The 26,640-nt window shown below is 38.3% G+C and overlaps 2 protein-coding genes across 4 annotated transcripts in view; one reads left to right on the top strand and one right to left on the bottom strand.

The window, feature by feature from the left end:
- LOC139820800 (lachesin) overlaps nt 1–12,237 on the bottom strand; it is a 145,398-nt gene extending 133,161 nt beyond the window's left edge. For all 3 annotated transcript variants that reach the window (XM_071791343.1, XM_071791336.1, XM_071791353.1), the window contains exon 1: nt 11,732–12,237. The gene's annotated coding sequence lies outside the window, so the exon portion shown is untranslated. The remainder of the gene's footprint in view (nt 1–11,731) is intronic.
- Carpb (Carbonic anhydrase-related protein B) overlaps nt 1–26,640 on the top strand; it is a 112,116-nt gene that overhangs the window by 24,060 nt on the left and 61,416 nt on the right. The window lies entirely within an intron of this gene.

The following is a 26,640-nucleotide window of genomic DNA, read 5'->3' as shown; positions in this document are numbered from 1 at the left end:
GAAGCAATTTTCCGCGCCAAGTCGGCGCGTCGCGACGTGACTGTTCCGCGGCAGGAGAGAACCGTCTCATAGTAAATTGAAACCTGTCGAATCGTGAATTTAAATCCGGCCGTGTGATCGGGCGGGGTTTTTATTTTTTTTCTCTCATTGTCATTTATCACGGACGGATTAGGCGCTCATTTATCATCAGGCGCGGTGCCTGATGAACAAGTACGCGATTGTGTGTGTACATGTGTATGTGTGTACACAATATTATGCGGCGTATCATCGATGATATGGTAATGAGTTTCTTATAAGATTTGCCATGTCGCATTTTAAATGAATTTCCAGCCGGACTGCTTGACACATTTTATGTGGGACGCAAATGCGTTCGTTAATCTATTGGATTTTAGATTAAACGTGTTCCGATTAACGTTAAACAAAGAGTGAAATAGCGACCCTTCTCTTGATATCCTTCTCTACAATTATAATTCTTGCGGCTTTCATATTGCTCGTGCATATTGCAATAATAAATCATCCCCGATTTGACCGATATTTTAATTATTCTCTCCTTTGTGTGTTATTTTGGTTTTTTATATATTTAGCTTTTATAAAATGGGGACAATTTTCAGGTTTCCTGCTGCTCTATCACTTATCACGCGGATTTGCATGTTCTGTCTTCGGTATCTCGAATCTATTGTCGGCCGTAGCGAACACGCAAAACGTATAAAACTTGTAGTTTGTAACGCCATCGCGATATGTTTTGTGATATTTATATACTCTCGATGTACAATTGGCATTATATACATACGGTTATAAAATATCAGCCGCATACGCATTATATTGTTTCTATTGAATCTCTATTACGAAGGTAATACTGTTATCAATATTTTAAAACGTTATGGAACGTACACGGAGAGAATTTTTTTTTATATTTTACCCTTAAATTCACTACAAACTTGGGACAACTTGGCAACCAAGGAATTTTTAAAATATACAAAAGACATTTTTACAAACAACGTGATAAAAATTACCAAGCAGATTGGTAAATTTTGAAAAATTATTGAAATTTCCTAGATATATTTTAGTAAAATTAATCAAACATATTTTATATTTTAATGTAATATAGATATTAATATTTTTTATTATGGTAGATATTAATCAGAATAGCTCGCATAAAATTCTTGGTGGTACATGTCCCACACACAACTACCATGATTTCAGGGTAAATAAGAGAAAATACTCTCCGTGTAATAACTATCAATTAAAAACCGCGCGCGCCGCAATTAAATATGAAAATATATCTGCACCGATAGTTCTTTCTACGGTATCGCTTTCAGTAAATTGTTATCTCAATTTACTTTACCGTAAAATATCATAAGGCGTTTTCAATATCATAGCGCGTTTTGAAGCGCTACGAAGTATTTCACATCGCGATGAGCGTATTTCCTCTCTTCGTAACCAGTTAGATCGAGCTGGGGAATAGTCTCGCTGTAATGCCCGGAGTTAATTCAGGAAGCCGTCACGGGGGAAGCTTCCTCGGTTTCATCGTCGAGGGCGGCTGCCGCGAAATTAGGTATCGGGGAGAAAGAAAAGGTGAAGCTGGGGACGACAAAGATCAGACAAGACAGACACGAGTTCTCGTTACCGGATTCGCGTAGTCTGCCTCAGTTAAATTTCGAGGGCGGTGGAATAACAATCGCCCGTGAAGTGAATCCAACGAGGTCCCGTGGTTTCGCAAACCCCTCCGCGTTTCTTGTTGATAGTTTTCTGGAGATTACAATTGAGCTATTGACGTAAAGGAGGGATTAAGTTCGCTTTTTTTTTTAACTAGACCACGAATTCCATGTACAATCCAATAAAACAGTGAATATATTTTTGCTCAATATTATGCAATATTAATTTAAAGTCAATTTTATAAATATTACGAGATTATTATGAGAGAAATAAAGAGAGAAAAACGCACAAAGAAATTTCTTAATTCTAATAATACTTTTTAAAATTAATATAAAACGCTTTATGTGTGTTTTAGGACGTATTATTTAGCTTTCTGTTTATGTTGCGATCCTTTCGAGCCCTATCTAACTAACAATAAACCAAAGTCGTCAGTGATAACGAGTTTACTTTCGAAACGTACAAACGCGAGGCCTCGCGTTTAACATAATACGCGATTTCTAAATTACATTGTCGCAACAGAAAACAAAGCTTGAACATTTGCGTCCCGGCGCAATATACAGCGACAATGTCAATGCACTACCGTAACTTTCAAGCTCGACCACACGCACACGAGTAAATTACATCCGAATGACAACAATACCCCCCCACTGATATCGTGGTATCGCCCGAATCCCATCGCGTCGCGGTACAGCAAACGTGTGCACGATTCAATTTCGCGGGATCGCGCGATATGCGTCGCGTAAATAAATCGGTGCCCCGGGTTCGAAAAAGGCGCCGCCATCCTAAGCAAGCGTTTGTACGCGGAAGTCCGTCCGATCTATCGCGAGTATAACAGTATAACAGGATGAAGTGTAAGATTAAATTTCACGGTATTCACTATACATTCCTTTCCCGAGCCGCTTTTCCCGATTTAATCTCTCAAATCGTTTACAGTTATTTTAGGCAAGTTTTTTTTAAATAAACGAGCGATTAAGCTTTTACCTTGCTTTTTTTTTACATAAAATTACACATGCTAGTTCACATATTTTTATGCTTTCAAACGTTTCGGTATATCTCGAGTAAATCACAACATATGAATTTTTTAAGAGATTTAGCAAAAAATATTGCGAAAATCGACATAAAAATGCGACATTAAACTACCAGAATTTTTATATAAAATTTTAAAGTGCTTTAAAATAATGTATTAATATCCTGACTGCATCGGGCGAGTATAAAGGCCCTCGCACAATAAAAAATATAAGGAATAAAGAATAGATATTAGCGATTAGAAATAAGAAATCAGGAATAAAATTGGTCTAGTATTAATACACGGCTCTCGATAGGTTAAAAATCTATTGCCTGTGTTTTTCCCTGTTTCTGTTTCCTGATTTATTTTTCATCGTGCATCCAACTTTATTCTTGATTCTTTAGTCCTAATCGTTAATATCTGTGTTCTTTGTTTTTTATATTTTTTATTGTGCGGAGGCCTTAAGGTATACCCAACTCCAGTACAGTCGTGTTAGCTTGGAGTAGCCAGTTTTCATTGATTATAACGCAAAACCTAAATAACTAAGAACTTATAAAATTTAACATGTTTGTTAAAAAACTTTGATTAACCCTGCATTGATAAAATTAATTGATAAAATTTTAAACTGTTTTTTTCGTTATACTCAACACAATCAACGATACTGCAGCCATCTACTGAAAATCAATTCGATGAGGTATTATATGGTCGCGCACGCAATTCCCGAAAACAAATGCTTCAGATTATATCTATACCAGTAGATTTCCTCCACAATTCCCTTATTCATTCGCGAATTTCGATATGGAAAATGCACTTGATTTATATAAAAACTCCATGTTGCAGTCGCAATTGCATTGACAGAGATAGCGGTGACTGTAGGCCACTTGCGGTCTTTGATATAGCGAAACCGACGACATCTACTTCTGAAAGCCTAGGTAGTGAAATAGCCGGTCGCATAAAGCGGCGTCGGATCATAGTGAATGTATATGACAAGAGAAAGTGAGAGAGAAAAAGACGTGAAGGACTGAACGGAAAACCGAAAGAGATCTCGCGAGACAAACGGCGGGGACGAAACGTGGAAAGTTGTTAGGATAGGCAACATCTGGCGCTCATAAGCAAAGTAATATCTTTCCCACATGACCGCACGGATTTTTTGCAATTATAGAGACATTCGTCGACCACCGTCGTGTATAAGTGTCATATCTTTTTCCCCTCGTCGTGTCTTATGCGCGGTCAATCCTAAGTTATTTCACCTTCTTGAACTTTGCAATATGCGCAAATAACTGATTTTTCAGCTTTATACACATACACATGCACACATACACGTATATATGTCACAGCTAGCAGAAAAAAAAATTATTAGAGACGCGAAACAAATAGTTTTTTTTATATAGGAAACATTGAGGCTTGCGTAAAAATTAATTCTAAATAATCGGAATTTGTCGCAGATTATCATGTGAGGCTTTAAAAATTAATTATCAACCGCCACACAAAACTTATCTAGAAAAAATAAAACTGAACAAAATTATCTAACACATACACGCATACACATGCACAAACTAAAACTTTATTAAACTCTTCATATTTATATACATATAATACGTTGTTCACGATAGTAAAATGAATCACGAGAGAGAAATTAAAATTAAATTATCACGAGCCCTTTCCCTGCAAGGTGACATTATATGAATCTACAAAAAGTGTTGCGTTTTCATAACGTTGGCCAGAAATGAGTTAAGCCTCAGTCTAGTGTAAAATGCAGCATCGTCCACGGCCAACACACAGACGAGTCGGGGTTGTGAATTTGCGATGCTCGCTCGAGTCGTGCTGTGCGCGTGCATCGACCGCGCTCCTGCAAATAATCAATCCGTCCGAGGCGCCGGCGAGAGAGAGAGAGAGAGAGAGAGAGAGAGAGAGAGAGAGAGAGAGAGAGAGAAGGAGGAGATCGAGATAAAGAGAGGGAGAGAGCGAGAGCGTGTTAACGATCCACTGATCAATTAGGCTTCGCGTGCGACGCGTGCGATGCCCGCGTTGAAGGCCATAGAGAAGAGGAGTGCATCTCCACCCTCCGTTCGCGTGGCAGCGGCATGTAACACGTGTAACACGTTGGACAGGGACGAAGAAGAAGCGTGTTCGGGGCGCTGGCGTGCAGAATTACGAGAAGATCGCGTGCTAAACGATTTTGCTCTTCGCCCTCGCCGCCGCTGCCGTTCCACTACCCTCCCCCACTGTCGTCCCCGTCGTTCTTCTTCTGGTATGGTGGTGGAGTGACACGTAGAACGCCACAGATCGCAAGGTATTGCATTATGCACTGACTTTCCAATTTTAGCAAGTTTGAGTCGAATATTTTCGGAGTTACCCTATAAACCCCGATTGTATAAAAGTTTATCCGGCCTCTTATCTCTTCCTCTGCCTCCCTACGAGAGTACTCAATCATTTTTGTTCGGCGGATACGATTAAATGAACTGTCAGATCAATGCGCGTGAAACTTTCGACCTGAGAACGTTGAATTTTTTATGTAATATGCATTTATAAAACAAATTTAATATCTGGACGAATTAAGGTATTATTTATTGTATTGTCTCTATACGCGGAGATAGAAAGAGTTTTCGAAATCTCTAGCTGAGTAGCGCAAAGTGCATATAAACGTCATTTTTTACTGTAAAAATCGCGTCTAAACACTTAACGTTTCCAAGCACTATGAATGTTAAAAAGCTTTGAAAATGAGTTTTAAAAAATGCGCAACAGCTGAAAGTGCTAAAAACTTGAAACGAGATAAAACAATATTGCGTTCCTTCCGCGATTTAAACTTTGAGTTTGCGAGATTTATAACGCGATGCACAAAAATTATACTCTGACGAGATACGATCCACCTAGACGCGCGCGGACCTCGTTGTAACGTAATCGTCGCAAATTTACAGCAGGTGAACGATATCCTCTTTGTCGCTGAAGAGTGAGCCGCTGCGGTTGTCAAGCTAATAAATTCCGGATATCCGTGTTACGCGCGCGGCAACGCGTTGCGATAGAAGCAACAATATGAACCGAGAGGAGAGCATAAATCACTTTAACGCCCTTCGCCTTCAATGGCTGATGCGTCCAATTTTTACGTGCAACGCGATGCGACACGGCGGGCGCCCGCGATATATCGATAATTGCGGTTTTTGTCACAACGCTCCCGACAACGCCCCAGCGCGAAATAATCGAAATTTTTCAACGGCCTCGTAACCGTGAGCTGAACAATGCCGCGTTTATTAAACTGTTCCCGCAATGTGAAACAACGTCAATGTCTATTGTGCCGGAAGAGGCGAATTAAAACGTTAATTGCGCCTGAAAGTCGACCGTGTCAACGATCATGTCACATCGCCGGGGATGCATTCTCTCTTCATCGGTTTATTTTTTTTTTTTTTTTTTTTTTTATCATTTCGAGTTCGGGTATACTTAGCACACCAGAGTTTATTATTATTATCGCTCGCATATTGTAAAGTAAAACAAGACCGCGGGATAATGTATAGTGTCTTATGGTACTTTTTTTTTAAACATATAAATTTCTTGAACATATAAATTTGTTTTGCAAACTTCTTTTCTTACAGTACGAATTTATCTTCACTGACCTAGTTTTACTCTGTCTTGGGTGATATCAGGTAATTCAAACTTCCAATGAAAAAAGGAGAAATAATATACTGCTGGTTGAATTGTTGAAATTAGAAAAACTACGGCCCATGTCGTCGAAGCTTTTCGTTCTAAGAGACAGAAACGTGCGAAATAATTCCTTTTTTTTTTCGACAAAGGCGTTTCAGAAAATCGTATAAATTGGTATGAAGGATAAAATGCCGAATCGATTGTCAAGATTCTTAATGGACAGGAAGAAAGCAAATAAGAGGAAGAGGCAGCGAGTTGCTGCTCGATAGTTCACTGATAGTCCACTTTTGCGATCCTCTTCTCTCTTTTTCTCCTCGTCTTCCCTCCCGCATCTTCTCCCCGCCCCTTCTCGTTGCGCTGCATTCTGGTGGCGCACGAGCGTATAATGCAAGTCCTCGGGAAGCCCAAAAAGGAAATAAACAAGCCTCTAACTGAAATCGGGAATGTGAAGTGGATGGTAGTTTAAAACGATTCGCTCTCGGCTGCTCCTTCTTCTCTCCTCCCTCACGTCCTTTCTTTTTCCCCGACCGATAGTTGCATTCCGCTCCCTCTCCGGTTAAAGCGGCGCCCTTAAACGTAAGCGCACATATATCACTCACACATACCTTCGCCCCAGCCCCATACACATTCACTCATGCGTACGTGTATCGATACCCGCCCGGTCGGTACTTACATGACCCACATGAGCAGGAAGTTAAGCGATACTCGAAAACGAGGCGAACTCGAGTAAAACCGTCGGGGAGTCGCAAATCCGTCATTTCGGGCGAACGAGGCGTGTACAGGGTGCGTCATAAATAGTTGAATCCCCACGTTTCCGCGGAAAATCTATGTGTGTTCTTCGCCGCTCCATTTTTGCGACGCATTCGGAATTTTAATTTTACTCCATTTAATGGAATGCTGAGGAGGAAATAACGCGGTCAAATTTACATTTTATGGGAATGGATCAATTGTGTCGTGTTAATGATACAGTAGTAATCGAGCTTGTAAGCCGGAATATAAATTAAAATTGTTATACGTGCGTATGCATAATCGTAAAAATAAATGTTGTGATAAATGTTAATAAATTCGTAGAAATGAAGCAATGTGAAAATTGATTGAAATAAATCTGTAAAATGAACGAGATGATCGAATGGGAAACCCAATATTTTATATTTGAGTACGGTTCACAAATTTTAGCCTGCAGTGTCCGTTTATTAACGGTTATACTAATTTAAATAATCGCTTATGGCTCAATGATCTAAAAATCTAATCTTTTTTGCTTGAGAAAGTATTTATATTTTAAAATATTTAGTCACAATTACTCAACTGTTCTTTCACGTTTTAAATTGGAACAAATTATACGAAATCAATATAAGCAGGTTATAAAAGGTGTGCTTTTTACTTTTTGTATGTCAATTGTGTTTTCAAACGTGTTATAAAATAATTAACTTCTCTCTCTTTCTCTCGTAACTGCATTTTATTTATTATAAATTATACATTTATTTTATCACTTTATTTTATATTTTACTAATTAAAATTGTCAAGTGCATAACACTTTATGAAATATTATAGAACGTTATACATTTTATGAAACAATACGGGATGTATACGTATCAAAGATTTCTGCATTAAAATATCGAACTCTATTATCGTTTCCAATCGTTCGATCTTCGCAAAACGCATCGTTTCCTCGATTATATCGCACACTCTCTCCATCGGAAGAAACGAACAGATAGAAGAGAAAATAGCTGGCGCGGTTAATTAAGCGGACTCTAGCAGAGACTAGTAGACCTTCCCTCCGACTGAAAACCTATTAGCTCGGCTACGAGCGATCGATCCCACGTTCCGCTTAAACTAATCTATATTTACGGTACAAAGATTGAACCGGCAATACAACTCCAACAGAGTACATTGCCGACCTTAAACTCGAAATAGCAACTACGTGTGTTGACTGAATATTTTGAAAGGGGGAAAAAAAATCCTCGCCCGTAAAAATATCAAACGACCCATAAAATAGATTTCTCGACGTGGGTTTTCGTAAAAAATGAAGGAACTGAACCATAAAGGTTGATTGACTTTATTTTACAGGAATAGCGATATCGGAAAGATGACACAGAAATATCGACTCGCTTTTGTGTCGCGAAACCGATCTAAAAAAAGATGAATAAACGTTAATCAAGGGTAGTTTTAATTTTTTTTTGTAAAGCCATCAAGCAATGTCGAAAGCATTCAATTATCATGTGTAAAATCGTACAGGTGGAACGTAATCGGACATAGATACAAAATTAAGAACCGGTGGTCTAGAGCGAGAGTATATGTGAATTAATACGCTTATAAATTATGTACATGCGCAAATACCTATCGCCCCGGCTATTAACCGCTCGACAAGCGCAGTTCCCCTTTATTCTCGCGTAACACACTCTCTCGTGTAATATCATTTCCGCATAAATCTTATAAAGCGCACGGCTGACGCGAACGACGGCGGCATGACTGGCTGGCGAGTCGCGCTTAAACCGCGAAGATGAGAGGAGCGTGATAAGAGAAAAAAAAGCTTGCAGGAAAATGGATGCGTCACGTACTGTAACTTACTTTACCGTACGAGTTAATCTAACTATGAAGTTTCCTATATAAGGGGGTGCGGGGTAGGCGCGCGCGCCCCTTCGCTTTCTCCTAAGTAGTTTAAGTTAAGTCAATGCTAATTTCGTTCCGCTTCAGAGAGGGGTAGGGCGAGATTTACGCAATTGGACGTACATCATGCTCTTCAACTATACCCTGTTTCTTCCGGTACGACCCGCCGCTCCGTCGGACTTGACGCTGATTAGTGTTCCTAATAGTCTGGATTAAATGGTGAAATCCGCGCGACTTATTGTTCACGTCGTGAGGAAGTGAAGTTTTAACGCGGGTGATAATTCCGCGCAGCCTGGTAGTAATAAACTTCGTTGAAACGCGGGAGTGTTGAGGTAACTTTCGATAGTAACTTTTACGACTTAAATACCTGTTAAAAACATGCGCCTTTTAGAAATATATTTAGAAAAAGATTACAAAAATTTTAAACAAAGTTTTTAGGCGTTTCTATTCAGCTAGATTATGATAGCTTTTATATTATTTTGGAGCATATTTTTTGCAGTTAAAAAGAGAGCTAACGTAATAGTTAAAATAATTATAAAGAATAAATTTTTTAATAAAATATGCGTTGATAGGCACATATGTAAATTACATATTAAAAAATGAGAGATTGTAACAAAAGCAAGAAATTATATTTGTTATCGCTAACTCGCCCGGAAGAAAGGAAGCAAGAAAAACAAGCGTGTTTACGGTTAAAAATTCAATAGCGCTGCACTGATAGCTCGGTCGATGTCGGTCAGCGGAATCAATCAAAAAGAAAACGTACTTTCTCGCGCGAAAAACAACGAATTAATATTTAAATGATAAATGGCTTTGGCAGGCTGGTGGCCCCATAATTATTGGAAAACGCGAATCTCGCGGCAGAATAACTCGAATGATTACCTTTCTCATCCTATTTCGCGTGTTGCGCCGTGCGAAAATATGAGGGGGGGGGGGAGACCAGAAAGATATACCGCGCGCTTATTTAAAAGTAATTAAACTTCCTGCGTGTAATTTGAACTTGTTAAATCTTCACTATTTCTCTTATCTCGTTTTTAAATTAATTTATAAGTAATCGCTATCTATCTATTTATCCTTTAAAATATGCAGAACATTTATAAAATAATTCATTATAATTTATGCGTCTGTTTTTATCGCTATGAAATCTTATTATATGGTCTATATGGAGGATAATTAGAATTTAATTAATTGATATAATATCGGCAAAGAAAACAGTTTGCATTAACATAATAACTGAAAAATCTGCTTCTCATTATACATTGCCCTTGCTACTTTTTTAATTGCCAATCATTAATCTCGAAAAAAATCATCTCGATAAAAATCTCTTTATTTTCACTTTATTAATTACAAACAACTTTCTGTTTGCCGAAAATGTGATGCCACCTTTTGTTCAGGAATTTTGATATCATCTTTTGTTTAAGAACTTTAATATGGCTCTTATCATTTTTATAAAAAGAAAATATCAAACTTTCGCGAAATTTTAAAATTGCATCTGCAAAATTTCATGAAGGTATACCGTAATAAAGCAACGATCAAGCTGATAAAAAAAAAGGTAGGATATAAAGCTGCGATTCACATTTCTAATTAACGCCACATCACAAAATCTATCCGTTTTTCAATGAACCTAGCAATGAGAATTCCATGAGAGCGTGCTTCGGAAAAGCGGAAAGCGAAAGCGGGAATAAACGGTATTGCGCGAACCGTCGCTATTTCCGTCGTTTTCAAGCGAAGGAACGAACGCGGCGGAGACAGGTATATCTGCGAAACAGTCACATTTTACGATCTCTCCCCGCGGGCCATGAATATCGCAAGCATAAAAGCGCTACGCGGGAGAAAAACGAGGAGCTCGCGGCAGCTCCCATTTTAAAAAACGCAGCGGATAATTGTTCATGGATCGCTTTGAGACGGCATTGCGTCGATCTGCCTCGCCGCATTGTCGCAAAACTCTGTGAAGAATTAATTCCGTAGTTGGATGCCGCGTGTATATATATATGTCAGGTATATATTCATCTATACGAGAGTCGTGTACGAGAAAATTGGACGGCATCAGAAAAGTTTTGTTGCCGTAACGCTTATTATGCATGTTTATTTACAGAAGTCTAACTTTGCATAATTACTTTCAATAATTATGGTTAATGCTCGTCATTTTCGTTGCGACGTAAATGTCTAATCTAATTGTATAATTTTGTACCAAGTTTATGACACGGATTAACAATAATAATAGCTTTTTGTCTATTTGATATGATACTTCAGAACTGCTGTCATTGTTTTATTTGCGGATTTTTTATTGAATTAACTGGATTTTATTTTAGTTGAATAGAATCGGTCAATTAGTTTCATATCTAGTACAAGCAATTAGCAAACAACAAATAGATCGAAAGTAATATTTAACTTAAATGACAAATGGTTTTTATCATATGTAAGAAGATAAGACAATTTATCTTTCCAATCTATTTTAAATAAAACTTGTTCTCTTAAGTCAGAATCTTGCTACAAATATCGTTTAACATTGAACATTCAAATATTGCATAGTTATTCAAATATATAGTAGTTAAACGAAAATTATTTCAATTTTATTAAAAAATTTATAGAGACGGAAAGCAACGATATAATAAATGGAAATGTTATATAAAATAAAATATTTAAATAAAAAATAAAAAATATTTAAAAACAAAAGGTAACGATATTGTCATCTAACTAATTAAAAAATAATTCACAAGCCATCTATCGATCTGCAATAATTTCCCAGATTAACAAACTGCGAGGGTCAAAGGCATTCTCGAAAGTATAAACGAAAGCAACGATCGTAAGCCTAAATGAAGGGTTTACCTTAGCAGGATGTAGTCTATCCCCGATAATCCGTACACTTAAAATCTCCCGTAGCAGCTAAACATCACGAACTGCCCTTAACGGCCTTCGGAAAACACGGTCATCACCTTTCAGCACCATTCACGATGGTCTTGGGGTGCGTCACCCCCCGTGGGAATCACGTGTCCAACCGCAAAACGACCGCGCAAACGCTAATTACGAATTTTTCAAGATGCACTTCAGAATCTCGCGACTGATCTCGCAGACTCAACAGTCTGTTCACCTTGTCCTGTCATAGTAACGCAATCTTATCCTCGTTTTTTCGTAAGATTTTGATTTTCGGAGTCAACCAGGAGGATCTCTTGTCAAAGTATCTTTGGAGAAACCCTCTGGATCACCTCCGATCGTCGCGGTGACCCAATCGAGCGTCTTCGTGTCAGTGCAGTTTTCAATGACGGTCACGTGGCGAGGGACTTGTCCGGGTACTGAACGGAGCCGGCGGAACGCGTTGCACCGTCTCGGTGATCCGTCGGGGACTGCGTTCGCCACGGCTCCCCACCAGGCGTCTCGGGGGTTGGACGCCCCCGCGTCGGTTCGGCACCCCGACGCGCGACGTCGCTCCGCCTCCACGTGGAACGCCGAACCCCCACCTTGTGAGTGTGCCAAGGGTTTGATCCCCGGTGGACGCCGGCGGCGTCGTCTTAAGTCGACCGCGACGCCGAGGAGACTTGCCGTCGTGGTCGCCGGCGAGCCGGTGAACAAGCTGGAACCCGGGGAGTGCTAACGATGCCATGGATAAAATATCGGTAACTTTGTAAGAAATAGATTTTCGTTTTCAATGGAAATATGCCGTTAATGGAGATCGCGCTCCTTATCAGTCTAAATGTACAAGATTTTGTTTTACTAAAACTTTCCATGAATGCGTAATTGAGAATTAATCAACTTTGAGATTAATCTTGAGATTTCCTGCCACGTTACTGGCATTAAAAGTAGAAAAAGGTAAACAGAGTCAGACATTCTAGCAACAGAAGTAGAAAAAAATAGGCAGAATCAGACACTAACAGTAGTAGTAGAAAAGGTCAGAGTCAGACAAAGTCAGACTTTTCCAATAAGGCGAATCAAAGTTTAGTCAAATGTTTTAATTTTGAATAAAAGAGAGAAAATTCTTCATATTTCTCCAACATGAAAAATAAAAAAATCGGTAAAGAGCTTGAGAGAATCCATAATTACTTTATTATGAAACCCTTTACGCTGTGCGGAATACTATATTGGAATAATTTATCGAACAAATATACAAGCAGTGATTTAATAAATCGATAATATAATTTATTTTAGAAAGTCCAATAATCTCAAAAGAATGACACTATTCGCAAATTGCGCGTCATTTGCGCTAATGCGTGTACGGTTATACTGTGTCCGTGGCAAAGAATTCCTCCGTGCCTTCATGTTTATTCAGCATTTTTAAATGGGGCCTCTCCCTTTCTCTCTTGTTATTCTCCACATCGCACTTTCCTTTTATTCTCGCCGGTGGTATTGCATTTTCTCGCATAAATTTAATAATTAAAAGGCGCGGGACATCGGAAACGCATTTAATATTGAAATAAAGTGCCACCGCTTTTCGCACGGTCAAATCCTATTCGCGTAACAAGATAATGCAATACGGAATTGAATTTATGCGATATTCATAGCATAAACGATTTGATTGCGGATGTGGCGGACGAATAAAAATTTTACACTCGGCAAATATACACCCACACCCAATTAATTTTCCCATGATACGCGACGCGTGAAACCCCTGGACTTCGCAAATGAATATACTTTCCATGGGACATGTGTTACGAAAATCTTTTATGCACGCGCGTATTTCCATAAAAATAAATTGTTTCGGTCTTCAATGTTTTACTAGTATTTCGGCGCACCGGCAAAGTTTGTTCGCAGCGATAAAAGTTCTTACTTTAAAATTGTTTTAAAATAAAAAATATTTTTAGCCGAATATATTTTTGTCGTTCTTACATTGATTTTATAATATTAAATATACTGATTTTGTAATTCTGAGTATTACAAAACTTTCCTAACTTTTTTAGACAACCAAGACATATATGTAATTCTATACGGAAAATTCTATATAAAAAAGTAAATCAATTAAGACTGAAAGAACACACATATATGGGCTTGGAATAAATTTTTATTAACTCGTAAAATTTTTCGTGTCGCTAAATACATTTTCGCAGTTCCAAAGGGATTGCCCCAGAATAATGAAAGGGGCAGGAATGTCCTGTAGTTTATAGTCCTCCCTTTAGAGTTATTAAAACTTTGCATCCGCGCTGACTTTATATTTCTGGTTGTAACTAGTAAATACATATTATGGCCTTTTATCGTGCTGATTTTACAAATGTAGCTTTTTATCTTTCAAGAAAAATAATCGAAAAGTATAAAACAGAATAATGTAAAAAAATTCCGCGATATTCTTTATAACGCAAGCATGTAACTGTACTGTTTTTAGCGAGCCATCCTGTATATTCAACTATTATTACTTCGTGTCCCAGACGCACAAGACAGGCGTCATTAGCAGCATTAGTAATGAATGCCCATCGAGGACAACGTGCGGTCCTACAAACTAATTGCGATCCCAAACATACACACTACGTCCAAAGCAGTCATACGTGCGCAAAAAGAGGCTGCAGATGCGTGCATATGCATAGAGCTCTTTACGCATGTATCACATCGGCTCCATTAACGAAAATTTCCGACCCGACCCCGTCTGTTCAATTTACGTTGAAACGCGATCGTAATCAACTTTGTCGATTGAGCAGATACCGATGTGCGCCCCTTTATCAGGAAATTTCATATTTCCTCCATTTAAACGCATAATTCGATCCAAGTACATTAATTTTCTAGTCTGTGGCGGCGGTAGTCAATTCTATATATTCGTCCCAGAGAGAAGAGAGAATCTGTAACTGGAAGAAAATGTCGCGTTTTAAATATGATAATTAATAAACTATGAGATAAGTTTTCCCGCAAGACTGCAAAAAAATGCATATATCTCAGAAAAATAATGTATTTGTTTTTTTGTAGTGTAAATTACATCTTCTAAGTTGTTGATATAAAAAATTATATTATTATATTAAAAAACTTAAAACATATCAAATAATAGATACTATAATTATTTAATAATTTTTTTATTTTAATACTCTTTTTTTATCTTTTTACAAGTATAAAATATTTGATGCTTATAAGTATAAAAAATACGATATTATTAGAATATAGCAGGTGCACCTTATTTTCAGGTATCTAAAGAAACCACACACCTAACGGCAATATTTTGACAGCGGAACGTGAAACAACAGAGAAATCATACGTTATCGCGATATTAATAAAGAATATTCCAACTCTGCTGATCGCGAAATATTTTCGCGCTACGTTTCTCGAAGAACCTGAGATACGAGTGTTTTTCGATGAAACTCTCGTGGTGCGCGTCTTCCTTCTCTCGCCAGGAAAAAGAGAGCGCAAGACATTCACCCTTTTGCTCTCCTTACTCGACTCCCTCGGGTCGAAGGTGGTGACATCGGTGTGTATACGTGTGTGTGTATGTGTGTGTGTGTGTATGTATGTATGTGTGTGTCAAGTGTTTTTATTCCATTACCCCAGCAGCACAGCACCATCCTCTTAACCACTTACTTAACCCACGACCTTCGGCCTTGTCTCCCCCGTGTTCGCGCTTGATGGCCTTCGAAAACTCAAATATTATCCGTCGTTCGATCCTGTCCCCGCTGAGAACCGGGACGCCCCAGGGGCCATAGGATCCTCGAGGATCTTCGCGATTTCGTTCCCCTCGCTAAAGGAGGTGTGTCTTCTTTTCCCGGAACCGTCTTAAACCTAATTCTCGTCTCGGCTCTGACAGCGTCAATAATGTTTCTATCGGCCACCGTGATTCTCATTCGATTACTTGTCGCGAGTGCCGATACACCGTCCTCATTACACGCCTCACTGTCAATTCATGCCAATCTTTTTTAAGACGGCGGTGTTCGCGATCGACGAGACGATCTACTACCTTAGGCATCTCAGACAGCATGATTGAAAAAAATTGATTTAAGAAAAGTTTTACCATTTAAAGTTTTTAACACTTATTGTTAGCACATTTTGACGCTGAAATTTTTTCCACAAAAGAAACAAATGTTTTAGTAAATCGGTTCTTGTACGAAAATTCTTTCAACAAATCGGGATTTTTTTTCCTTAAAAATATTATAAAGATAAAAATAAATTTTTTAATGGAAGGCGAAAAGAGAAATAAAATGTTTTAATAAAATATAATTCTCTTTATTTTTATTTTTGGAGATTTATTAAATTAAAGATTAAATTAAAGATTCGAACTAAATTTAAATAGGTATCTATATATATAAATAGATATATATATATATATATATATAAAATAAATTCTACATAATTTATGAAAGATGTGACATTTATGGATCGTTGAATGAAGAAAAGTGTTATATGCACTTTAAAAAGTCACGATAATTAAAGGTTTTCTGTCAATTAGAATAAAATATTCATTCGACTGTGGATCTTGCCGGAAACGATAAAGATACGTCACGAATATGACGCAGCACGTAGCCGATTGAACAATAATTTATAAATGTGTCGCTGATTATACTTCGTAACACCTGTCTACATCCTCGTATTGAAGGAAATATCGCTTTTTTTTTCTAAAATAGAATTCGGTTTTATTCACAACGGAAGTTTTCCCGAACGAAATACGTATCTTTCCGCCTTTCTTTCGACCGCAATTTTTATCTCCGTCGATTTTACGTCACGGTAACGCGAGCGGGCCGAAAACTTCGCACAATCGTTGCATCGTTGAAGTTTTTTATCGAGCGATGCGCATCGCACATTTGTGCGAAATTTGCGTCCGCAACACGTGAGACCGGAAATCTACTATTTCACTACGTTAATGAAAGTGATATAACGTCCGGAATGAGATGCAAATGGCCGCGGGATGTGGTTGAAGTGTAGATACCGGCCGAATGGGTTTTTACCTAACGCCCGGCGCGCCGGCGAGCATAATGCTTTTCTTTTTACTCTTTCAAATCGGATCATTTCTATTTCTCTCTGTCAACCGGTCGTGTATTTTAATGCACGTCGCTTCGAAAAGGCGCAACTGGCCGAATTTTGAAAGCTTAATACGGTGTAACGCGCTGCCTCGAACGGAATAATTAAGAGCGTCCCGTATTCCATCCCGCGGCGCGGCCGTATTTCCGCTTTTGCGAACTTTTGCCTTTGCAAATCTCGTTGCATTAAAAGTATTAGCAAGCTCTTTCAGTAGATTTTAAACTTGCCGTGGATAACTTTAATCTTCTCAACTTTGTTTAATGCCGACACTTTAATTATTGCGATTTTTGTAAAAAAAACGCGTATCACACAATCTTCCTGGATTTTAATACTTTTTACATCATTATATATCATTATATATACCCTTTTATATAGGTAAATGTATCTAGAATATTAAGATATCGCTTCTCTCTCTCCCCTTCTCTCTCTCTCTCTCTCTCTCTCTATTTTTTTTCAATATTTGAGTTCGGAATAATTAAATTTAATGTCTTACACTTGAAAGCCATTTAATCAATTTACGCTTCTGCCACGTTGGATACTGTCTCGTATACATCCTCCGTATATGAATACATTTTCGTCTCACATCGGACCTGTTCCATTTTATTAATATTTATAAAGCGAACGTTGTGTTAGCGTCGCGGATCGAATCGGACGAAAGTTGCTCACGCGTGTATATTCGGCATTCCCGATTCGTAATAAATACGCCCTGGACAAGCCAAGTCGGAAATGCTCGCACGGCAAGTAAATTAGTTAGTTGGCCATGACATACCATGTTCCTAATGGTGACAATTATGAGTTCGTCACCACTCTCTGCAACGCCGTCGAAGTTACGAATCGCTCGTAACTGCTCGCTTTACTCCGAAATGATTCGAATAACAGTTTAAACCTGGTACATCGAGTCGAGTGCGTTCGCGGGCGGTCTGTCTCATCCTCGAGTTTCATGTGTTCGATAATGCGAATAGCTCTCGCGTATATTTGTTCCTTTATCTTTCTTTGTCCCATCAATGTCGATTTCATATTAAACGATAAATAGTACTCGTCAAAATGCTTTAGACGAGCTATTCAGGACTATTCGGTCTTAAAGTCGGGTGTGAAGTTAGCATCCCATTTTTTAATTGCCTTTTTCATAGTGTTAATCGCCGGAACTCTTTTTATAAACATAAAAATACTCCTATACTCTTCGAAAAGAAGCTGGAACTCTAATCAGAACTATCGAATTTTTAAGTGGGTACCAACTTCACACACCCGGAGAATCGTGGGGCAGTTGACGTAAGATAATTTCGTTTAATAATCCTCACAAGTGAGATTGGAAGCGCGCTCGAACGCAATTAATGGAACGTTTCGGTCGCAATACGCTTCGGGGGACAGGCGTAACGTATGCATGACATTCATCGTCGCCGCTTGACATCCCTTTATCGTGGATGCACCTGTACACGCCGAGCCGAAAATTGCTTGTGCAAGACTCGATAAAGCTTAATTGCCGCGCTTTTCCATGCGTCGTTTACACCCGGTCGGATCAATTTTAAGAACGACGGAATTTTTAACCAGCGTGACATCCTTTGATCTACATTTTTTTCAGGTCCTCAATATATCACACGTAATTATATTTAGTTTAATTACTTGGAATTCATGTGCGAAAGGAAAGAGTGTGATATATGTCATAGCTTTTTCGTGATATTATTACAATTCTAAATAAAATAATTAGAAAATAAAAAAATGAAAAAGTCAAGAACAAGAGAATCAAAGAAATTCAGAATAGGATAAACAAATAATAGTTAGCAAATAAGAAGTCAAGAGTAAAAAACAATCAAAGAAGTTCAGAATAGAGAAAACAAACGAGTTAAAAACAGAATTAAGAAATTTAAAAAGATTTTTTGTGTTTCTTTGCAGTGAATTTTCCTTGAAAAAGCGTAAGTGAAAAGATTAACTTCGCGGTGTGATCAAATACGGTGGCCCATTTAACAACTTTACTCTCTGTCATCTCAGATTGACTGTCGATGACGTCTATACGTGCCCGTTTGACGATATTTCACCGAGTATCGAGTACGTATCGAATCTGTCACTGCGATAGTGTTGCGCTTCGAAGCGACCGGTAAATCCTTCGTTAAATTTGAGCGCTTCGTGACGCGATCGGATGATAATACCGCACGATAGACAAACTTCGTCAAAGTTGCATTGATGGAGATTTTGACAAAGATAAAGTGGAGCGTCAGTGGCTTAATTTCAAAACGCTGTTGAGAATTACTCGTCTGCGTGCAAATTAAAAATGGATAAGCGATTGAACAATGCTTAATAAAAAATAAACATTAATATATTCGCATTAGCATTAATAACTTTATATCTGACAAAATTCATAACCACGATTAATTGTCACTCTTTACATTCTAAAGTTATTATTCTAAAATTTCACATCAAAGAGGCTTTTTTGAAGCTTTGAACTAACCAAATACCCCTTCTTCCTCCGCGAACTTTTCAAGAGTTGCGGCGCGTCTTGTTATTTGCGTAGCCGCATTTACATTCCGCAACCGTAAAGGACAACCGAGGGAAGTGCGAGTTAAACAACTCCCCGAGATCCGTTGGACCGCCGCGAATTTACCTAACTCGTCAGTTTGCCCGTTTCGCCGAAATCTATTAATCTTGCTCGAAACAATTTTATTATCCCTCTCGTGCAGCGCGCGATTGAACGGTGACGGTCATCTTCTGGAACTGTATCGATTTTCTAACTGAAAAAGTCGACGGGAGTGCAAATAGGTGACGTTTTTTCCTCGACGGAAAATCATCACATCTAATCGTCCAGGAAAATTGCAGCAGGCAGATATCTGACGAGGACTTTCTGGCGCGGTCCTCTCGTCGACAATATACTATATTTCTTCCCCTCCCCGTTTTTCTACTTTTCTTCACACACCGTCCTACCGAATATTCCTCCATAATCGAAATGCATATATACATGAGGTTGAATGCTGTTGATGTGAGACTTAAGCATGCGCCAGTTGATGAAAAAAGGAATGGCTCGTGAATCGACGTAAGGATAAGATGAAGGGGATAAGAGTACGATGGACGGAGAGAGAAAGAGAAAGAGAGAAGATAAAACGTCATGGTATGAAGCTAAGGCTAATTTAACGGCCTCATTGAAATGCAGTGTGGTGGCCGAGTGTGCCAGTATCAAACGGCAGCCCGGCACCACATTAACGCCCTCCCCCTGCCCTCTTTCTTAAGTTACTTTACATTAACACACTTATTAAACGACAACTTGCTTTCAATTCTTTTTCTTTCCTAAATTCGCGTTTAATTATCTCTGATATGTAAACGGATACACGGCCGATTCCCTTGATATGAAAAACACATACACACATGTGTGTTGAGAGCGAGGGATTCGCAGAGGAGCGACAAACGCCGAAAAGGTCGCGCGGAGGTCCGGAAAGATGAAAACGAGCAATGCGCACTTCCGGGGCTTTCTAGGAGGGGAGAACGAGGAGAGATGATGCAAGAGGGAGGAGACGATATGTCATGCGACTCGACGTGTGTTCGGCGGGACGAACAAATTTCCATTAGCCGGTTCAACTTTCCATGGTGACCTGGGAAAACTGGGTGACCACTGCCAATCAGCACGACCCTGTTTTCGAACCGCGCGACAGGAAAAAAAAATGTCAGCAGGCCGCCTTTAACGCTGCACGTCTGCCGACGCTCTCTGCGGATGTTTCCGGCGGTTTATCTGAACGTTATTACGAATTGTTATGGATGAGTTGCGTTTTGCCTGCAGCTGCATATACAGCTGTATACTGCGCTCGGAAAATTCGAGAGACGGCTCGCGACGACGTTAAACAGATATTTCGTGGGGAGTCCTCTTAAAGACTTTAAAGTAAAATGCACACTTATTAATTTTGAGATTTTCGGAATTTCCGAAATTTTCGTATTACAGATTTAGTCTTCTTCACTGCAATCTCTCGGAATTCAAATCAATTATAATAACTATATTATATTACGCGTGTATTTTTCCTACAGCACAAAATCTGCTAGCGCGAGCCTGGTTTCGGACTGTACGATTCGCAAGATGGCAAGCAAGGAAATCAGCAATAAAACATATTCCGTCCCGCGGGCTTTAGAAACCGGAGCGATTCAATTTCGGGATGTGTGTGCTTACGGTAAAATTGGTTTACGCCGCGGAGGATAAAACCCGCGTGTTTTGTCTGGGAGCTTAACCGCCATTTTAGCCATCTCTAAAATCATTGTTTTTCATCGGTTTCTGACGGAAGCGAATTTTCCGCTCTTTCTCTCTCTCTCTCTCTCTCTCTCTCTCTCTCTCTCTGTTCCTTTTTTCCCCATCCTCTCCCTCTTTCTTTACCGCATCGTTCCTATTATTTCATATTAAATTGTACGTTCGTAAGTTTCACGCTGCAATAACTATAATATTATTATATAATGCATTATTAGCGGATCGACAGTTAATAATAATATTTCAAGTTATTCATTAACTAAATCACTTTTTAGTGATGGAAAATCATTTTCGAGCAACACTGGTCAGCTGCGTTTTACCACAACTTAATTTGGTATTTTCTACTTTGCGCGCTCTCCGCACCTTTTACCTGCCATTCTACTGAAACTTGTTTTGCGGACATTCCGACCATCGGAGTGTTCCACTTTGCTCGTTCTGCATAGCAGCAGTAAGCAACGACCGCTCGGGCAAACCACTCATCGATTGCTTTTCGCTACCTAAGCTTAACAAGCCGATAACCACAATATGGACTAATGATACTAATGCCGTAGAAGTACTTACGGTATACTCGCTCCGCGAGCCCAATTGTTGACTCACCTCTTGCAAATGTATTTATATCGCTCGCTTAAACAATATCTACCACGCCACAAAATGTAGCGGTCGAACAAACTTTCCTGAGTGAGTAATGTTACTAAGGCATTATATCGCCGTGTGGATGTTTGTTAATTATTTGGGAGACGAGAACCGAAATCGAGCTACCGATAATAAATAATCTGCATATGTGTGTGTATGTATGTGTATGCGTGTGTATTCGTTTGCACAAAGTTTTTATTTATACACTGAGAAAAAAAATTTGTTAATCTCAAGAAATATTTAGTCCGATACGTTCAACTAAATATTTTAGTTAGTTAACTAAACATTAGTTGAATTAATTGATTCTTGATTAAAGAAACTAAATAAATTGTTGGAACAACTAATATTTAGTTAACTAACTAAAATGTTTAATTGAACGTATCGGACTAAATATTTCTTGGGATTAACAATTTTTTTTCTCAGCACCATTTAATAATCAGAGACATTATAATATACAAGACTGTATATAAAGGAACTATGTTATAATAAACTGTCTATAGTTACTATATCTTATCTAAAATTAAATATACATATTGTTTTATGTATTTTTCATTTTTCCGATTTCTATTTTTATATTCTATTAGTACATCTTTTCATGTCTAAAAAAAGTTAATAGTCAGTATTTTTCCTGGTTCAGTCTTCGCTATAGTAATAATTCGAGAGAAAACGCCTTGTACGCGAGACACCCTTACGGCTTCCCTTCACGCCTTCTGGATCGTCTCGAAACCGAGCGGCGCGATTCAATTGTGGCGCCGCGCGGGCGAAATTGTTCTGCTACTGTTACGCAACAACGAGAAACATGCATATCACATGCGTATGCAGAAACGATTTATCTGTCGGGGCTGAGTCGTTATTTCAGCACCGTCGCGCCGCCACACAAAATTACATTAACATAAACACGACCGCGGCCGTATGCATCAAAAAGTATATCGCGCGTTACGCTCGGAGAGCTGCTGGCCTTCCCAATCAATATCCGCGCGAAATTTTTGACGACGACACTCAAATCGATGCCCGCTTATTTTCTGACAAATCGATTAGAAATGCTGTCTCCATATTTCATGATAATTATTTTTGTGAAAATATTAACAAATTGGTTTTTATTGTGATAATTTCGTACGTGTGTAGTACTTCGGATTAAACAACCGAAAATCAGAATTCTCAACTTTTTGCACTGTGATATTATTTTCAGATTTTCCAATTTGAGATTATTGTTTCTGAATTATGAAAGAAATTCTCTCGATGGATTCGATCTCGATACATGATTTCTCTCTACGCGCTCGAAGCGTCCGATATCTCTCGCGGGAAAATATCAGATACCATCACTGGCTGGCTGGCTGGCTGGCTGGCTGCCTGGCTGCCTGGCTGCCTTCTATCTCGGCCGATCGTTCTTTTATTTACGGCCGCAGGCTCGTCTCGCTTGTGTATCCCACGACGATCGGCATCGTCACGCATGCATACCGTTCGCAAGAGAGACGCGGCGGAATATCGGAAAGTGATTTTGAAAGGTTCGTTTGCGTCAAAGTAGCGCGACGCCCGGCGTCATTCGGAACGAAATTGGTCGAAATCGTCGCGACGAATACCTTGTTTCGCGCTCTCGCGTTTGAGGATACGCCGATTAATTGCAATTAGTTTCAGATCAAATTCCTTCGTCAAACGCTGAAATCCAACACATTTTTCCGAAATACGACACGCAATTCAAAGATATGCACGCTCAAAAACTGATTACTCACGCGCGCTTGCTGTCTGAAACAGATTTGCTATTAATTATGTCGCTCATTACTCTTAGCATAATTAGCTATGCTACGAAACTAATCAGCTGATAAATGAATTTTATTATAATTTACACAAAAATTTTGTACCAAAGAATTACTATCTAGAGTTCCTGACAGAAGAACAATTTTTTTAATTTTTTTCAAAAAACAAAAAAAAAGGAAAGAATCTGATTTTAAGCCAGACTAGTTCTAAGTAGCTTATTTGATTCCTTTCGAAAAGTTCTAGAGTTTCTGATAAGTAAAAAATTCCAAAACCTTAGAATTGTTTTAAAAACTTACGCAAATGACGTTCACGGCAGACCTTCAAAGTCGAATATCTTTTTAACTATAGTGACCGGATCGCTTTCGATCATAGAAATTTCTTTCAGAACTCTTAGAGTTCTACTCAAAACTCTTATCAGAACGCCTAGAACTTTCAAAAATATTTTTTCTCGTAGTTTGAAACTTTAGTTATGGTATCTAAACGTTTATTTTCATAATATTTTTTTAAAAGACATAGGTACGCGTGTCCAGGTATTGGTATATACATTTATATACCTACTCTTAAGTGTATTGGTACTTTTACACTGCAAATCCAAGCGTGTTATTTTAACTGAAACTCTCCTTACAAATTTCTTGCCGTTTAAATGACGTCATTTAACACAGTTGAACGTATTAATACGATTAAACGTGTTAATTTAATACGCAACAAAACATGTGAAACGAGCTTCAGTCAAATGTGTCATTTTTAAACGTTTATACATGTAGAAATAACACATTTGGATTTACAGTGTATACCTTAATTGAATCTGAAAATTAAATAATTTCCCTCCGCACGAGCCAAAATAATTAATAAGATATTTTCTTTCTTCTATTATATGCAAAATAAAGATAAATTTTATATTCTACAAATTTAGATTTTGTATTAGACATTTAATCATTCTTTTTAAGTGGAATTAGTTGTTCGAATTTTCATTAAAGATATAGATAATTTGTATATAACAATTAAAATTAAATCCATATAATTAAGATTCTACACATTATATGCACGAGAGCCTATATATCGATACTATAATTTGTAAGGAATAGAATATTGAACATGAAGTTATTTTATAAAACGTTAAATATTTCGGATAATTAACAAATCGGTTAGGGCGAGATCATTTGTTTTGTACAATATAGCGCACTACTACGTATCCAAGATCGCTGTGTTATGATTCACTCGGTAATACGTACTCGAGTGAACAGATAATATGTACTCGACGCGAGCCATTCCCATATCATTCTTCAAAACGTGATCATTCTCTCACGAACAATTAGTAATTATTAAGGAGTGATTATCAAGTAAATTCTATGATTAACCATTTATAAGCCTTTTGTTGCACCGATTCTTTATTGAAGGAAATATCCCCTGATTGTCTCTCAAATAGAAATCAAAGGTGATAGGGAATAGAAATTATAATTTATTGTTTGATGATTTGGTAGTTATTCAGGGCCTTTTCCGAATTTTGATATTTCTTTACAGCTCTCTTGATAAAAATCTTTGTTGTGACTCCGACAGTGTAATAATCAATCGGGGGAGTCTAAAGAATATCTATCTATTTTTTATCTTTTTTTTTGTAAAGTATCCTTCAACTTTCCACGCGAACGTTCAACCAATTTTCTTTCACTTGAAAGTACACATAGGCAGGAGAGGGGGTTCCTCGCACTCCCGCGAAACACATCAAAAGGAGCCCCTCCTCCGCCTAAAAAAAAACGAATCTAACTCCAAGCCTATTTTCGACCAAATTTTAATTTCAAGTTTTTAAAAATAGGCTTTTGGAGTTAGATTTGTTTTTCTATGCGGGGGAAGGGCTTTCTTTGACGTGTTTTGCGGGAATGCGAGGAGCTCCCCCTCCCGTTTACATGTGTACTGCCTATACAAGCATATCAGCAAATACTTCTCTTAGTATTAACACAAACTGTTCTACTTCTCAGTTACATTTGTTAATAACTTTTTAATAAATAACGAGCGATGGCTAAAACCATATTTACGCTTTTTCTAAAATATAAAATTGTGTATATACTTTTCAACATACCAACTATTCTCTGCTTTAACGTGACGCACATCTGTGAATATCTATATTCAGCACAGAGTTAAATTCATTCTTGATTTGTTAACAACATATTAATTTCATTTCTTTCGGAATGTTAACAAACGTTATAAACATGTGTTACACGTACCTACTTCGAGATATCGTTAAATTATTCACGCAAAGTTAATTGAGTGCTTCATAAAATAAATATACACTTAATTGTAGAACGCAAGCATATTTTATTGTAACATGTACAATACAATAGCGTAAGAATTTAACTCAAAGCTTTTTCACCATAATATAGGATCAATTAAACGAAATTAAATATTTTATGTTTGTATATACCATCACTGGATGCATATACCATCGTTGTATTAAAACCGGAAAACGCGAATTAGCTGAAACAATAGGAGCTTACGAACGTGATTAAAAAGCATTGTTCCACGATTTTTGGGGAAAAAATAATAACCAAATACAAAATTAGTAGAAGTAGAAATTCGGATCAAGGAAATGCGCAGTGTACTAATTATTTTTGATTGAGTTAATGAACGAAGAATAACTCAACGAAATACCTTTATGTCTATTTTTGTAAAACCAACCCAACTCACTCTTTCGGGAGTCACGCGCGTATATATGTGCGAAGCGGGCATGTAACTAGTGCCATTAAAGACACAATTATCGTCGTAACGGCCCTTTTTCGCCCCCCCAAACCCGTCTGGCCTGACTGAACCCAATCTCCATTGCGATAGTGTATCCCAGTACGCATTCCCGCGAAACACGTCAAAACAATATAATATAAAGCGAACACGTCGCATTTTCCGTCGTGTACGCGCGTGTTGGGATAACGACGACATTCCCAGGTCGCGAGTGTGTGTCTCCCATACTGATAACACACGCCGGCGACAGCAGGTTGATATGCATCCCTATGTGCATCCGCTGTTTTATGCAAAACGCAAGGAAATAAAATTCAAGGGGAGGAGCAAACCGGAGAGGATTAATCTCAATAAAGCGTCGTTAAAATAACTCTGACGCTTCGCAGGATCTTGACAAAACGCGTACATACACGTCGAGAAATTCGCGTTGACGAAATCGTATATCGTTGACGCGTAAATTCGCAAAACGCGATGTATGTAAACACGTTGAAAACAA

The sequence above is a fragment of the Temnothorax longispinosus genome, chromosome 1, assembly GCF_030848805.1.
Source record: "Temnothorax longispinosus isolate EJ_2023e chromosome 1, Tlon_JGU_v1, whole genome shotgun sequence".
In the NCBI taxonomy this organism is placed as follows: domain Eukaryota; kingdom Metazoa; phylum Arthropoda; class Insecta; order Hymenoptera; family Formicidae; genus Temnothorax; species Temnothorax longispinosus.
Note: the sequence above shows the minus strand (reverse complement) of the source record. Positions and strands in the feature narration are given on the sequence as shown.